Here is an 11924-nt window from a genome sequence, read left to right as displayed (position 1 = left end):
CAATTTGCCAAATTCTGCAAGCTCTGAAATGCTACATAAACCAAATAAATCTGATAAACCGGGTGGAATTTCTCTCCCTTAGAATTCAAGAAGAATGCTTTTGTTTAAAGAATATATTAAAATTTTTAAAATGGACTATACTTATTAGCTTCTTTGACACGTTTTATAGCCAAATAATTTTTTTTAACAAGTCACTCAATCCATGCCTTTTTGTGGGACGTTGCTGTGTGCAATCGGCTTCTGCGTTTAGCCCACAAAATATACAGTCACTACACTTTACAGTATATTCTGTGAAGCACTTTGAAACGTCTCGAAGTTGTGATAAGGCGCTATATCAAATGCAAGGATTATTATCATATTATTATTGTATACATGAAATATAGAACACAAATAGGTTATACTTTATACATGTTGATAAAAATGTAATGGAAGGATTTAGGACATAAAATAAGCACTGATTAATTTCTTTTTGACTAATAAGTTTCTGTGAACAACGTATGAAGTTTTTGGTGGCAATATCTGAGTAGTTTGCGAGTTGGCTAGTTTTCAGTTTACTATTTAATCGTCACTGTCGTTTATCAGCTGATGTTCCCTGTGTGGAGAATTCACCAGAGACTTTAGTTTCAATCAATACAATCTACTGTTGCTGGACACCCAGGCAGAGACAGACTTTGTAAGCTACCTCCCCCTGATGCATCAGTCGCTACACTAGACCAATGAGTTATTACCGAAAGGAATTGCACTGCAAAAGAAAACATACAAGCTTCATTGTTCGTCGAGCATGTTACACCATGCATGTTACACAGTGCCCGTGTGATGGCTATAATTGAGATAAAATCTACATTTGACCTTGCCTGTCCTCACTTGTTAAATAGGATCAAGTACAGTATATTAAAGTGAAATCCTTGAGAAGCCAACCACAATGTTCACACTTTCTGAATGGCAAATGTGCACCAGAAGTGCTTGGCACAGTACAAGTTAAAACATTTAAAGAGAATCATACACTGTAATTAATACTGCATTATCGTGCAATGTCTCAGATTAGTGATAAGCCAGTAAGAAGGATGACACTGTTCCAGTAATAAAGAGATTTACACAGAGATCAGGAGACTTACATAGGAAACCTGTACTCGCCGTCGATGTCCCAGCCCACAGCACTGCATTAAGAGGGCAGCAGAAAGCAAACAGCAAGCAGCCTCGCAGAGCCTTAATCGTTACCATGTACTCATGTGAACCACTGTCCATGTTGTTTCCTTCTTTCCCTGCAAGAATCAAGAAGAAGGTAGAGCTCTCGCCCCACAGCTTTCATGGCCAGTCTTGAAAACAGATGAGTCCTTTTCCCTTGAAGTAGATCAATCTCTTCTGACTAAGTTGAACATGCATTTTTAGGAGACGGATTTTGGCATCTTTAGTTTTTGAGTGAACCTTGCAGTTGATCCATGCTACTTATCTCACAGTCTTTCGTTAAACCTTGAAATTCTCAGTGCTGGACAAATCTTCCTTTACCAGCTCAATGCACCTACAGTAACTAGATACGTTCAAGGTCTCCTGCTACTACGGTGCACCTCACAATCCACAAATTATGAGCAGCATCCTTGATTCAGTGTCATCTTTGTACCACACTGTCCTGATCTATCCGTCATCTGTCCCCATTCCAGCCTAAAGATATGATTAAGCCTGGACCTAATTCACTCTGGACCACTGAGCCACCCTCCAAAGTGTCAGCTGCTGTGCTGTACGTGTTTCACATTAAGTCTGGTCTGAAACGCTGTGTGTCCTTATGACTTGTTCCCTGAGAACAGCAGCAATGCATTTCCTGATGTGCATTAGAAATCCCAAGGACAGCTAAAGCTGCAGACGTGAATAGAACTCCATGGGTAACACACAGGAGCACATGGCACTCACTGCATGCTAATTTGTAAACAAGGATGCCTGCTCAAGGCTAATACTGCAATTAAATATGTAGCGTTTGTTTTTCATAAGCTGAATTGAAGCAGTGTGGAAACGCAGTGGCTAGGACACTCGTTTCACATCCCTGTTGCTGCCTGCATTCAGTTTTGTCTGTGACAGGCTTAGCCTATTCAGCAGGTGCCGTGTGGAAATCTCACCTTGAAGAGAGTTTGCTAACATTGCTAACATTAACAAATCAACAGGAGAATCCAAGAAACGTGACTGACTAACTGTACCGTGGGCTGAATTTTACACCCTTGACTTGATTTTGTGATCACAAAGTTATGTAAAAAAAATTAAACCTGGAAAATTGCATTCCCGTATGAAACAATACAGTGATTTCTGCACTGTCAGGAAATCCTCTCTTGACATTCTATTATGGATTGATTTTAAAAACAGAAAGGTCTGCAAGTTGACAGTAAAACACCTCTTTCGTTTTGGCTCCTTACAGAGTTGTGCACTCCATATTGCCCTGGTAAGCTGGTCAACACTGTCTTTGCTAATGTTCAACCCATCACTATCGAGCGTGCTGGAAGTTCACTATCTTTCCTTTATTTTTGGTCAGCTGGGAGTCCGACACATGCGGGCAGAGACCCATCACCATGTTTAAGAGTATCCAGACCAAAACTGAAAATTCCATTCACCCCACCTACACATGGAAATTGTGTCTTTCCTTCTAACCCACAGGGCAAAAAATCTGGCTTTGCATCATGCCCCTGTCACCAGGCAATTAAAGGTCAAGCACCCTGCTTTCTGTATCGTTCTGGAGACTCAACATTTCACACAGTTGTAGCTCTAAGATCTCTTTGTCTTACACAGAATAACAATGGCAAAATATGTTATAATATGGAAACAAGTAATTTGGCCCAACTTGTCTGCTCAGTCATTATACTCCGCCTAAGCCTATGTTCCTCCTCATCAACATTCCCATACCATTCTGTTCTCTTCTGCCTCATGTGTGCATCAAACTTCCTCCGAAATACTGTTTATTTGTTTGTTTGTTTGTTTGTTTGTTTGTTTGTGCAGGGCTGGGGTGGGCTGCATCATCATACTTAGGTCTGTTCACGTGAATGTTTTAAAGATCCTGGCTCTAATCGAAAAAAGAAGGGAGTTTCTCCTGGTGCCCACCCAATGTGACAATGTATGCCTGTTTCGTCCTAAAATTTAAGGAAGAGTGGGAGCCTGCTCTCTTTTAAGAATGGCAAAAAACAGGCCCCAAATTTGAATTGAATTTAAAAGGTTTCCACAGTGTCATGTGATTTTCAAATTTGAAAACTATTATTAATTACATAACTCTCAGATAAAATTAATCGTTCACATCATGACTGTTTGTGGCACATTCCTGTGTGCAAATTAGCTGCCAATTACTGTGTTCGCCTACAAAATATACAGTCACTATACTAAATCCTAAGCAGCGTTTTGAGACATCTCAATAACATGATAAGGCGCTATATCAAATACAAGTATTATTATTACAATATATGATAAAAATCATCCTTGGATTTGATATAACACCTTTCACGTTGGTAAGTTGGTTTCTCAAAGTGCTTGACAGGATTTACTGTAGAGTGTAGTGACTGTAGGCAAATATAATTAATAATAGGAAATTAACATATAGTGATACAGAATATATAAACATAAAATTAATATATGTAATTAATAATATGTTTTAAAATTCAAGATTATGCAAAATTGTGAAAACTTTTCAAATTAAATATGAATTTGGAAGCCTGTTTTCTGTCAGGCTTCCTTCCAATTCAAGTCGTTTAAGAATTTTCCCCTATTTCTAAAATCTTAGCATGAAATAGTGGTACATTATCAGACTAGGTGGAATTTGGGGGTCACTAATTTATTCTGTTAATCTAAACTGCTCTCTGGTGATATCAAGGACTTGACAGTATGAATTAAAGCTCATTACTTATCATCAAGGTTACCAAGGTCATAATCTGAAAACGTTTGCTTTCATTCCTTTCTTTGTTCATTAGCACAGTTCTAATACATTAAATGGATGATTTTAGCATTAAAATCTATCCTTGGTAAGGAGACAAGGGGAAAATATCTTCCGTTTGACCCCGACTGATCGATTCTCACACTTGTAGTGCAACCAGTTTTAAAATACCAATTTACTAGAAATCATTTTTACAATGTTTTATTGGAAAAAAAGCACCAGCTCATCAATTGTGATGATTCAATTGTTGAAACAACAACAATTTCAACAACCTTTCAGCAAATGAAAGGGAAACAGCTATATTGGGGTCTGATTTTATGGCCCCAACCCGCCATGTTATGTCAGCCTGTACTCTGACTATAGCTTTGACACTCCACCGAATCTGTTAAAAATAATACACATTTTTCATCCTATTTAAGCTGTTCCCACTCTCTCAAAGTCTGCGATCAGCCAGATGGACCCAAAAGGGCTTTTCTGGTCCTGTGCATTCCCATGTTCCCATGTCACATGCATTGCATCAAAAAATAGCTATTACATGCCATATTGCAAATAATCAAATACTGCAGTTAGTTTCTGCTCACAATCTCTGTTCTGATCAATGCCACTTCACAAAATACAGTTAGGCGGTATTGGTAGGTCATTTCAGTGAGGTCAGTGAAAAACTCCTAAAGGTAGGAAATCAGTTCAGATGTTTCAGAGTCTCTGGATGTTTGGTATATTCCAAGCATTTTCCTAATTTGAATCTGTCCCTCTCAATATGGGCAAAACGCACATTACATAATACCCCTAAGTGCTTACAGATGGCGTTCAGCTTTTCAAACCCATTAAAATACTTGATCGGAGCCCGCTGGCTGGGAATTGTGATGAGGGTGTCCAGTGCAGCTTTGTTATAATTGTTAGAATTCTGGGGCTGCGCTGTGTTATACTTGAGTAAACACGAGGACTGAATGAATAGAACTGTACAGGATACTTGTATGTGGAAAGGAAGGAGCGGAAGTAGCTCAGAGCATAATGCTCAATAGTCCGTTCCTGGGATAATTCCCCCAATCCACCTCCCACCTTATATTCTAACTAAACTCCTCTGTTATTGTCTACAAACAAAATAAAGAAAATTCCAATGGGGAGGGGGAAATAAGTCTCTCTGGGAATATTGCTCCCCAGTTCCTGAATCGTAAAATCCTACAGCACAGTAGAAAGCCATTCAGTCCATCGTGTTTTTGCTGGTTCTTTGAAAGAGCTATCTGATTAGTCCCACTCCCCCGTTCCTTCCCCCTTAGCTTGCAATTTATTTTATTTTCAAGTATACTGAAACTATCAGAAAAATACATCCACAGTCCTGCCACATGTACATATAATAAGCCTTGCGTCTGAAAAAACGCCCCATTGCAGCTTCAAAATATGTCAACACCCTTTGCATGATTCACCGTAAAGTCTAGTGACTGTGTCTTTGTAAAGAGCCAATTTGCACACAGTCCCACCAGAGCTTTGAAATGAATAACCATATTTATCTGGAGAATTGTTGCCTCTTATCGAATAGAGGCTGTGGAATCTTTAATGTCCCCCTAAACAAGCAGGAAATGTTTTTACAGCTTATTCCATCATCCGTGACATCAGCACTAACTGCAAGCATCAAAGCTAATAGAGTACGCCAGGGAAGTCCAACCATTTTGCTGCCGCGAGCTGGATTCCTCATTTGAGAAAGTGCGTGGACCGCATCCAGCGTGCTCCAACAGGCGGCCCATGGGCCACATCTGACCCGGGCTTGATTTTTTATCCAGCCAGAGACCATTTCCAACATTCAACTTCTGCTTGCTCACTTGCTCCCTCCCTCCCTGGTGAACATCCTCCTAGAGCAACAGCGGGACTGGGTGGAGGGGGAATGTAGCACGGAGAGTGGAAATAATACCAGCCATTACTGCAGTCTGTCAGAAAGGCAAGCACGTCTCTTACCAACCGCATCCTTAGCAACCACTGTTCCTGCCGCTGCAGATGTTATTCAGGATAAAATCACCTGCTGGGCCAGATGCGGCCCGTGGGCCGCCCGTTGGACAATACTGTAATACTCCATAGATACACTGATTCATTTTAGTGCTGAAAGTACTTAGGAATATGAGATAGGACTTAACCAATCTGTTTGTTACATGTGTGGCAATATACGTCAATACTGTTACACACTATATCAGCATCGCGAATCACTTAAACTAAGCCACGTACGTAATTGTGAATGTTCACCAATGGAATAAGCCATTTAGAAACAATGAGGTGCAGCTTGCAATGTTCCTAAACTACTCCCAGTTTTAGTTGTTGGCATTAGTAGCAGGTCATCCCTCCAGGCAAATGTTTTCTTCCAAGTCAGATCCAACGCCCACCATTTTTATATTTTGAAGTGAGTTTTTTTGGATTTGTAGGCCCAGGAGTGATGTCTAAAGTTGTTTTGTATACTATACTTATTTTCCAGGATTGATTGGCTGAGGAGGGATGAAATCTCCTTGGTTCAGATGAACCTTTTGTTGCTAGACTGGCTCGGACACCTCAGGCTTGATAGGTAAAATATTATATTTTTATTTGGGGAGCCCCTGTGAGTTGATGTGCTGTATATCTCGTTACACATTTACATGCCTCAAATTCCATATGAAGGAATATTACGAATTAGATCTGGTTGATAAATATAATGTGATTACACTGACCACACAGTTTGGGAGTTAGGGCTTTGCCAATTGTAGGATGACAGAATAACAACCAGCATTGGTCTACGTTCATCAAATGATATTTTTCTACTAATCAACTCCACATAATTCCAGGGCTTGGTATTCACCTTGATTGGTATAGAACGTGGTTTGAAGCTGCTGTTTAAACTCCGCACTTCCCAATGTTGGAACCATCGCTCATTGGGTAGGGATATGTTTCCAAGCTGTGAGCAGAAGGAATGGTAGCAATGCTCTGATGCATTTAGCCTGACCTGTGCTGCTCACCAGACAGCAAGCAGGGAGTTTCTGATAATAATAATCCTTGCATTTGATATAAAGCCTCATCATGTCTTTGAGACGTCCCAAAGTGCTTCACAGAATATACTGTAAAGTGAATTGACTGTATATTTTCTGGAAGGAACACGGTAGCCAATTGCGCACAGCAGTGTCCCACAAACAGTCGTGGATTGAGTGATAAAATCATTATTTTTTTTTGTAGGGATTATCTCGCTTGCGAGGCGAATGCTCTACCCATTAACCTACAGGATTCATACCTCAGTGAGTGAATGCTCTAACCACTAACCCACAGGACTCTGCATACTTCAGTGAGGGCTTAAACCTTCACTTGTCAGAAGTCAAATGACCAAGTAGCGATTATTCTCCTTAGGATGGAAAGTACATGGGTCCATTTGGGGCTGAACTAGCAAAACAAGCAAGTCAACCCTCTGTGGTGAGGTGGTTTCGGTACTCAGGTTCCTGAGCCAGACAGGTGTGTAGTATTCCAGGACATTTCTGATGCCAGACCAGCCTGGCACATTTGCAGGACTCAGAGATTCTTCTGTTAACCCCTGGAAGCCAAAACCTTACGAGTAGGGTTATGCAACAGGAAGCTTGCTAGACAGTGCTCTCAATGGCAACCTCTGTGGTCTTAAGCTCAAGCTGTACCCCAGCGCAAACCCTAGGGTTCCCGAGCCTTTGCTCACGCCAACCTGCACCTAAATACTATCCAAAATGAGGTAAACTGGGCCCTTCAGAATGAGAGTTATGCATTCCATTCCAGACATAGGAAATTTCATTGTGTAGGTAGCTTATATATGTAGAGTTCTCAGTCTGGTTTAGATACTCTTGCAGACCCCCCCCAAAAAAATTGTGGCAGTAATAAAGAAAATACATTTAGTATTGTAGGCTCTGACTGCTGGGCTGTTTAATGTTTAATTATATCAAGTACTTTGAGAGAGTAGCATGATATGCAGCTTTACCAATCCATTAAGCAATTGCTATAATCATGTAATTGTTAGGCCCAAGTACAGAGCTTTTGTGGAGCCGGATACAAACAGAGTGGAGCTGGTTGGATTGAGTGCAAAAAGCCTTACTTGTAGGAATCAGCTTTGAGACATTTATTGGAGAAAAGATTACTTCAAAGACCTGAAATCAACAAGTGATTTGAGATAAGACTTCTTGTAATGGATCAGAGAAAGACAGAGCTTTCATTTTTATGGTGCAATCCCTTCATGTCCAAATATCTCAAAGTGTTTCACAAGTAATTGCTATGAATGTGCACCAGCCACACTCCACAAATAGCCAATAGTTAAATGAGCAATTAACCTGGAGAACTGTTGGTCAAGATACCAGGAGAAAATACCTTCTCCTTTTAAAAACCTTTCTCTTCAACCGTACCTATAGTCACCTCTCCAACCACACCAATGTACAGTGCTCTGAGACGTTAATGTATGTGAAGGGGCTATATAAATGCAAGTTGTTGTTGAATAGTATCATGAATCTTTACAACAACAACAAGATTTCATTTATAGAGCGCCTTTCACATCGGGAGGACGTCCCAAGGCGCTGGACAGTTGGGTCAGGACCCTTTAGTTCCCACCTGATCAAACAGATAGGATGTCACTTTAACATCTTGTCTGCAAAATGTTCACAGTGGCACCTCACTCATTCCCCCCAAAATTTCCCCCTTAAATATTCAGCCTCTCATCTCCATCAGATTACTTGGCCTGGAGTCATGAACATTGACTACAACCACCACTCTTCGACATTTTGAAGCTCTCCGTTATCTGAGTGTACAGGGTGTAATCTCAGGGTCACTCAGTAAATGTAGACAGATTTATAAATTCATACATTTTCCCCCAAAATAATCTCTCTCGCTTTCCCTTTTTCTCTTTCCTTCTTGTTCTTGTTTCATCGAGCTGAACTGTTTCGAAGAGGTCCCATCTGTAACAGCTGGGATTAATCTCTTGGCTGTTCCCGGGTTCCAAGATCCTCCCAGGTTCAAAGAAAGTTCACTCACTCCATCCAATCGGTGCGGTCATCCACAAATAGTCCGGGTTGGGGTTTCCCAAGGTCACATCAGAGACCCCTTTGGGAGCACTCACCAGCATGAGAATCCGTGAGAGACAAAAGTCTTTGCGATTTGTTTTACTATCGGATTTGCTCTAACATGTGACCATTCCACACAGCACGCCAGCCCCTCTCTTTTTGTTAGTCCGTGCCAGCTCTCTATTTTCCAAACCCATTTTCTTATCTTTTCTCCATTTCCTTCAACACTCCTTCCTTCTCAACTGCTACTTCTCTCTCTCTTAAACACCTCAATTGATTATCTGATGAAAACATCTGCAGCAATGCTTCCCACGTAACAATTTTTTTGGTCAGCTGGTGGCCTGAAACACACGCAGTGATAATATTCCATACATTTGGCTTTCACTTTGGGAGGATGTTTCAAAGCACTTCACAGGATATGCTGTAAAGTGGAATGGCTATGTTTTTTTGTAGTGAAACACGACAGCCAATTTGCACACAGAAGTGTCCCACAAACAGCCATGAAATGAGTAAGCACTTTTATTTGGGGGATTGTTGGTTAGGCCACCAGCAGAAACTTAATGCTCTTTTTGAATAGAGCCATGTGATCTTTAACTTCCACTTGAACAGGCAGATGGAAGTTGATTTTAATGTCTCATCTGAAGGACGGCACCAAAATGCATCACCATGCTTAAAGATTCTCCAAGACAAACTACTGAGATTTCCACAAATTCATGCAAATTTTATTTTGAAATGGAACGCACAATCTCTCTCTAGAGGGATGCACCCTGCTTACCCAATCCCATAAAGTATTAGTTTGACAAAAGCCAAGCATTGGAGTCTCCAGAGTGTGCTTTTGGGTACTGCTGGAATTTAACCAGCGAAAACTGTACAACATGTCTTTGAGAGCACTGTCTGGCAAGCTTCCTGCTGCTTGTGTAGCTTGGACCACCCTACCCTTTAAGAATTTGACGTGCAGGGTTAACAGGAGCCAAATGGGAAGATTCCAAGCCCTTATTTACTGATCTGTGCCTCCAAGTCCTGGTGGTAAATTAGGTTTGTTGGCCTAACATCAACAGTGCCTTGGAGCACTGCAGACCTGCTTGACTAACAATATCACCACAGAGTATCTCACAGGCTCACAACGCTTTGTGTGAAGGAATGTTTTCTTGAAATAATTTTAACGGGTTTCATTTAACTTTGAGATGATGTGTTCCTTTTCTGGTGGACATTAAAGCTCCCACGGCACTATTTATAAAGAGAAGGGAGTTTCTCCTGTGTCCTAGCAAACAATATCCCAAATAAAATTGATCATTCACTTCATGGCGGTTGTAGGTGTTCGCAGTCACAAATTGGCTGCTGCATTCACCCACAAAATACACAGTCACTACACTTTATAGCAAAAATCCTATGAAGCATTTTGAGATATCCTCCTGATGTGAAAGGTCCTATATCAACAACAACTTTTATCAACTTGCATTTATATAGTGCCCTTCACATACGTAGATCGCACATAAAGGATCCCAACCCTGCCCCACCAAACTCGGGTCCTGATCCCTGACTGCTCAGCACCTTGGGATGTCCTCCCAACCTGAAAGGCACTTTAGAAATGTAATTTTGTTGTTGTTGTTGTAGGATAATGGCTCAGAGCGCTTCACAGTGGTGAGGTTGGATGCCGAGCAAAGAAGAATGGGAAAGGGAAGGTAACCATAGGTGTGGACGAAGAGGTAGGTTTTAAGTGGGATTTAAAGATAGAGAGGATTGAGGTAGAGGCAGGAAGTTCCAGAGGTTGGAGGTGACTGCAGGCTGAAATGAATGAAGACTCAGCCACTGATGGTGGCTTGGAAGGAGTGGGAGCAGGGCAGCAGACCTATGTTAGGCTGAGAGGAGGTGATGGGTAAAAAAGTGGGCTTATGAGTAGCTCAAAGAGATACAGAGGTGCTACGGCATGGAGGGATTTATATGCAAGGGTGAGGACCTTGAAGTTGATCCATTTGGGAATAGGGAGCCAGTGGAGCCTGGCGAGGATTGGGGTGATGGGTGTGTGGAAGTTTGCTGTGGATGAGGATAAGAGAAAGGATTATTATTATGATATCAAAAGCAAGTATTATTATTATATACTGAAGTGCCTACACTGCCACTCAATCCACATTAAGCTTCCCCAGGTACTCAGGAAGATTGCTGGAAACGATTACGTGTCCCTGAGTAATTGCCCTTGTGCATTTATTTTGAAGGAGATTAAAACATATTTTAGTTGTAGGAGGTGGGGACTGCGAAGGTGGAGACTGGGTAGTGGGAATGGAAGTGTTACACTGCCTGAACAGGAAAGAGGGGGAAGAGAGCAGGAGGGCTCAGCCTTCTATCTCACTGCTGCCTTGGGATATGATGTCTACCACACTGAAGGCATTTACACCAATATCTGGAGATCCAAACCCTGTGGTGGTTCCCCAGGTTCTCAAAGTCCAGTGTCCGGGCCTCAAGCACCCTTTCTGGTAACCTATTCCTACCATTAATCACCCTTTGGCTAAAGAAATACCTATTTCCCTATATCTGTCTTCAAATTGTCCTTTGCAACACTGAACATGTGCCCTCTTACTCTGCTGTCTGGGAATATCTGAACGTATTGTTCTGGGTTTACTTCCTTAATCCTATTTAGCATCTTATATAGGATACTCAACAACAACAAGATTCCATTTATAGAGCGCCTTTCAGGTCGGGAGGACGTCCCAAGGCGCTGGACAGTTGGGTCAGGACCCGAGCAGGGGGGAAATGGTCAGGGTGAGGGGAGGGAAGGGAGGGAGCGAGGAGGGGGTTGAGAGTCGAGAGGGGAGCTGAAGGCACGGTCAAAGAGAAAGGTCTTGAGACCGGCCTTGAAGGAGGAAAGGGAGGAGGCGGCGAAGGCACTGGGGGATGGAGTTCCAGAGCCTCGGGGCTGAGAGGCTGAAGGCCCGGCCACCGATGGTAGGGTGGTTGGGGCGGGGGATGTGGAGCAGACCGGAGCCAGAGGAACAGAGGGTACGGGCAGGTAAGTA

This window comes from Callorhinchus milii, unplaced genomic scaffold (genome assembly GCF_018977255.1).
Source record: "Callorhinchus milii isolate IMCB2004 unplaced genomic scaffold, IMCB_Cmil_1.0 Scaffold2, whole genome shotgun sequence".
Classification (NCBI taxonomy): Eukaryota; Metazoa; Chordata; class Chondrichthyes; order Chimaeriformes; family Callorhinchidae; genus Callorhinchus; species Callorhinchus milii.
Note: the sequence above shows the minus strand (reverse complement) of the source record.